The sequence below is a fragment of the Loxodonta africana genome, chromosome 1 (assembly GCF_030014295.1).
Source record: "Loxodonta africana isolate mLoxAfr1 chromosome 1, mLoxAfr1.hap2, whole genome shotgun sequence".
Taxonomy (NCBI): Eukaryota; Metazoa; Chordata; class Mammalia; order Proboscidea; family Elephantidae; genus Loxodonta; species Loxodonta africana.
The window spans coordinates 71089518-71095587 of NC_087342.1; the positions used below are offsets into that span (position 1 = coordinate 71089518).

At 40.6% G+C, this 6070-nt stretch overlaps 1 pseudogene; it reads left to right on the forward strand.

Annotated features, from left to right (window-relative positions):
* Nucleotides 1–4514: 4514 nt before the first annotated feature.
* On the forward strand, nt 4515–5312 carry LOC104846474 (phosphoglycerate mutase 1-like; annotated as a pseudogene).
* The last annotated feature ends 758 nt before the right edge of the window (nt 5313–6070 follow it).

The window sequence follows — 6070 nt, forward strand, 5'->3', positions numbered from 1 at the left end:
ACTGTAATGTCACTGAACTGTGCATGTGAAAATCATTGAAATGGAAAATGTTCTGTTACATGGATATTTACCACAATAAAAACAAACAAACAAAAACATCTGTCTACAAAAAGACTTGTACAGAAATGTTTATAGCAGCTTTATTCAAAATAGCCGAATGTATGGAAAGCATGAACAGACTGTGGTACATTAACAAAATAGATATTACTCAGAATAAAAATGAAGCAGCCCCAATACACTAGGCGACCTGGATGAATTTCAACAAAAATATGCTCAGCTCAAGAAGCGAAACATGAAAGAGTAAATACTACGTGAATCTATGAAGTTCAAAAACAGGCAAAATGAATCTATGTGGCTAGATACTAGAACCGCTGTTTTCTCTGGGAGAAGAGGGAATAGACTGGAAAGGGAATGATGGGACTTTTGAAGTGATATAATGTCCTACGAATGTCCCGGGGTGGTGCACACAGTTTGCGTTCAACTACTAACTAAAGGTTGTCAATTTGACCCCACCCAGCAGCACCATGATCTGCTTCCTTGAAGATTACAGCCAAGAAAACCCTATGGAGCAGTTCTGGTCTGTAATATGTGGAGTCATCATGAGTTGGAATTGGCAATAGGCTTTTGGTTGGAATCCTCTTTGGGTCTTGCTTACAGATGTATGGGTTAGTCAAAACTCATCAAAAAGTGTATCTGACAGTGATGTATTTTATTGTATGGAATTATACCTCAATAAAAATTAAAAATTTATTGAGAATCTATGATCACATATCAGATTGCCATGAATCCAAAGGTTTCACGGCACATTTGTTGTTAAGGAGACAACAAAGAAAAGAAAAGCTATATTGTTACAACCCAGTGAGGGACAATTTGACATCTTTTTCATTATTGTTTTGGCTGGTATAGAGAAATGAATATGACTTTTAGATATTGATGCTATACCCAAAAATCTTGCCAAAACTTACTATTATTTCTAAAAACACATCTGTTAATTTGGGGAGGTTTCCTATATAAAAAATCCACTGCCATTGAATGTATTCTGACTCATAGTGACCCTATAGGACAGTGTAGAATTGCCCCATAGAGTTTCCCAGGAGCACCTGGTGGATTCAAACTGCTGGCCTTTTGGTTTAACCACTGCACCACCAGGGTTTCCAGTTTCCTGTATAGGCAGGATACGAATGATGATGATTTTATTTCTTCCTTTCCAATCCTTATATTTTTCGTTACATTTTCTCATTGGATCAGAACCGTCCGTGCACTGCTTATTGCAGCAAGCATTCCTGGCTTTACACAGAGTGATTCTGATGTTTCTACATTTTGGATGTTTAATGTTTTGTTGTAGGTATACTTTATAAAGTATATTTGTTTTCTATTGCTATATAACCAATTATCGCAAATTTAGCAACTTAAAACAACACCCAACTACCTATATGAGCTTATAAACGGATCCTGCCCTAGATTCTCCAGAAGAGAAGTCATTCTGGCCAATCCCTTGATTTCAACTTTTCAGAACCTGAGCTCACTACTCTGTAGCTCAGAAGCACAGGCATAGTGGGCTGGGTTCTCTGCTCAGGTTCTGAAAAGTTAAAATTTAGGGATTGGCCAGAATGACTTCTCTTCTGGAGAATCTAGGGCAGGATCCGTTTATAAGCTCATATAGGTAGTTGGGAGAATTCTGTTTTCTGCAGATGTAAGACCGAAGTCTCCATTTTTCTGCTGACTGTCTACCTAGAGCTGCTCTCATCTCCTAGAGGCTGTTCACATTATTTGTCATGTGACTTCCCTTTACCTCCAAAGCCAACAATGGACCATCTCCCTTGTGTAAAGTCCCTCTTATGCTTCGAATTTCTTTAACTACTTTGTCTGTGACCTCTAGACCTAGGTTTGAAGGGCTCATGTGATTAGATTAAACCAGCTGGATAATTTCCAAATTTTCAAGTCAACTGATTTGAGACCATTATTATAGCTGCAAAATCCCTTCAAGCACCACCTAGATTAGGGTTTGATTGATATTGTGGATTGAATTGTGTCCTAAAAAAAATGTGTTGTAAATCCTTACCTCCATGCCTGTGGTTATAATCTCATTTGGGCATGAGTTTTCTTTGTTACGTTAACGAGGCAAGGTTAGTGGCTGTTGTATCTTGAGTCAGTCTCTTTTGAGATATAAAAGAGACTTAAAAAGCAAGCAGAGGAGAGATCAGCTAAGACAGAAGCCAAGACACACGGAGATCTCCAAGGAACCAGGAAGCAGAAGCTGAAGAAACAAGGACCTTCCTCCAGAGCCAACAGAGAGAGAAAGGCTTCTGCTAGAGCCGGTGCTCTTAATTTGGACTTCTAGCCTCCTAATCTGTGAGAAAATAAATTCCTGTTGTTAAGACCATTCACTTGTGGTATTTCTGTTATAGCAGCACTAGATAACTAAAACAACTGAATAACAGGGAGAAGATGTATGCACACAAGGGGCTAGGTATCACGGGGGAACTCTTAGAATTCTGCCTACCACAGTCCACACTCTGGTCCTCAAAGATTCTTGCTCACTCTACATGCAAAGTACATGTACCCTATCTCAATCTCCCTAAAAGTCTCATCTCCTTGCAGTACCGGCACAAGTCCATACATCATCGTACTCTCATTAGCTCAAAGGCCAAAATTTCATCATCTAAATCATCTATACTAGGGGCAACCTAGGCTCCTCCTGGGAGAAATCCATCCTAGGGCATAATTTTTCTCCAGCTATGGACTTAGGAAACTAAAGAGACAAAGTATGTGCCGCAACACTCCCAACACAATCAGGGGAAATGCATAGGATAACAACTACAGACATTCAATTCAGAAAGGGTGAAATGGAGGATAGAAGGTAGTCATCGATCCATAAGAGTTTTGAAGCCCAACCAGACGAAATGTTGAGTTTTTCTTGAGACCTGAGAATAAACCTGTGTGGCTTTTGGCTCTGCCTTCTGGGCAGCTCTTTCCTGAAAAGGACTGGAAGAACTTACTAATGAAGATCAAAGACCACAGCCTTCAGTATGGATTGCACCTCAACATAAAGAAAACAAAAATCCTCACAACTGGACCAATGAGCAACATCATGATAAATGGAGAAAAGATTGCAGTTGTCAAGAATTTCATTTTACCTGTATCCACAATCAACAGCCAGGGAAGCAGCAGTCAAGAAATCAAAAGATGCATTGCATTGGGTAAATCTGCTGCAAAGGACCTCTTTAAAGTGTTGAAAAGAAGGGATGTCACCTTGAAGACTAGGTTGTGCCTGACCCAAGCCATGGTATTTTCAATTGCATCATATGCGTATGAAAGCTGGACAACGAATAAGGAAGACTGAAGAAGAATTGACGCCTTTGAATTGCGGTGTTGGTGAAGAACATTGAATATACCATGGACTGCCAAAAGAACAAGCAAGTCTGTCTTGGGAGAAGTAAAGCCAGAATGCTCCTTAGAAGCAAGGATGACTAGACTGCGTCTTACACACTTTAGACATCTTGTCAGGAGGGCTCAGTCCCTGCAGAAGGACATCATGCTTGGCAAAGTACAGGGTCAGTGGAAAAGAGGAAGACCCTCAACGAGGTGGATTGACACAGTGGCTGTAACAAAGAGCTATGTTACAAGCATAACAACGATCGTAAGGATGGCACAGGACCGAGCAGTGTTTCGTTCTATTGTGCATAGCGTCGCTGTAAGTCGGAACCGACTTGATGGCAACTAACAACATCTTAGAATTATGCCTACAACACATTCATAGTTAACTAAGAGTGCTTATTGTGAATAAGTGTTAAATTAATTTAAAAGATTTTTTAAATCTATTGAGATGATCTCATAGGTTTTTTTTTTATTATTAATTGATATTGAATGACATTTATATGTTTTCCAGTATTAAACCTCTCTTTCATTCTTGGGATGCACTGATCTCGGTTTTGTTGTTTGTTTTTTAATGTTTTCATAGCTGTTAGGTTTGTCTTACTATTACGTTCTTTAGAATTTTTGAATCTTTATTCATGATACTTTGTAGTACTACTAACTTTTCTGTATATGTTTGAAACTTTTACTTCTGTTTCTATTGAATTGAATTTTTATATATTCCTGTTGAAATTAATTTTATATCATTATGCAAAATTCTTGAAGATTATTTGAAGTACTGTAATTTTTTAACAAATTAGATGTCTATAAATAAGTGCTTATTTAAATAAATTATAACATATCTATATCAAACATGTGCAGCTCAAAAAAAAAAATACTGAGGAAGCTCTTTATGTATAAATGTGGAAAACTCTCTCAGATGTACTGTTAAGTGAAAAAAGCCTTCAGTACTTGTCAATTTAGTTGGCTAGTTTTCTAGACTGCCTCCTACTGAAAACAGATAAGCATATTAGACAAATTATATTTAAAGTAAACCATTCCATTAAAAGCATGAAAAGAGGAACTGTTCAGATGAACTATTCAGGACAAGTGCTTTGTGAAGATAGGATCCTCAAGACATAAGCTGAGAGCTTACAGCCATGGCTGCCTATCAGCTTGTGCTGATCCCACAGGGTGAGAACCCCTGGAACCTGCTGCTTCAGTGGCTGATAAGTCGCAGACCTGAGCTTGGCGGGGTATGAGGAGTTGAAATGTGGCAGCCAGGTGCTGTGAGATGTTGGCTACCAGTTTGACATCTGCTTCACCTCAGTGCAGAACAGTGCAATCCGGACCCTCTGGACGGTGCTGGATGCCATTGACCAGATGCGGCGGCCAGTAGTGAGGACCTGGCACCTCAATGAGCAGCACTATAGGGGTCTGACTGGCCTCAATAAAACAGAAGCCGCTGCCAAGCCCAGTGAGGCCTAGGTAAAGATCTGGAGGTGCTCCTCTGATGTCCCACCACTGCCAATGGAACCTGACCACCCCTTCTATTGCAACATCACTAAGAATGGTAGGTATGCAGACCTCACTGAAGACCAGTTACCTTCCTATGAGAATCTGAAGGACACTATTGCTTGAGCCCTACTCTTTTGGAAAGAAGAAATAGTTCCTTAGATCAAGAAGGAGAAACAGGTACCGATTGCAGCACATGGTAACAGCCTTCGGGGCATCATCAAACGTTTGGAGGGTCTTTCTGAACAGGCTATCGTGGAGTTGAACCTGCCCTACCATCAGTAAAGCCATGGAAGCAGTGGATGCCCAGGGCAAGGCCAAGAAGTGAAGGCAAGTAGGCAGACTGCTATTCCAAGGAACACCCACCTGCCCATCCCATTCCTCTGCACTGCTCCCTGCACATGTCATGCAGACCACACCTGTAGGCATCTTAAGTTGTAGCTGCAGGTAGGGGACCGGTAGCTCCCATTTCAGCCATTTTGTCTTCCGTACTCTCTCCTTTCATACAGTCTAATGAAAATGGCACCTCTGGGGCATGGCCCTCAGTCCAGGGCCTACGGAAGACTCCTGTCATCCAAAAGAGGTAGCAACTCTGGGGTTTTTGCTAGTGCTTTGCTTACTAAAGGTCTACTTGAGTAGGGGGTAGGGAGGAACCATGCTAGGTATGACCAATAAGGGGAAGCAAAAAAAAAAAAAAAAAGCCTATTCCTATTGCCAGGAGCCAGTGGTCCTGTACTTCTGTATTCAGGTCACTGTCTGGGGCACTCTAGTCATTCCAGTGGAAGATGAATGCAACTGACGTGGTGATTAAAAAAAAAAAACCCTGTTTCCTATCTGATCCCAGAGAAGCTGGCTCCAGAAGTTGGCATCAACCCTGAATGTTTGTTTATGTGTTGCATTTTCTTTTACAAAAAGAAAAAATACACGTAAATAAGAAAAAAACAAAAACCTTTCTGGGGTTTCTAGTGGCAGTTGAAACAATAGTATCACGTATAATCATCAGAAAATAAGTCATTCTACACACCCTGTGGAGAGGCTTCTTGACTTCTAAGGGGTAGGAGTTCATCCTGCTATGTATTTTAGATTCCTCCCCTGCCTTACAGGTTTGTGGCAGTGAAATGCCTATTTGATCATAACTAAACGTGTCTTTTCACTCAGTCTGATTTCTGAAGCATGTTCTAGTTGCTTGACCCTGCCACCT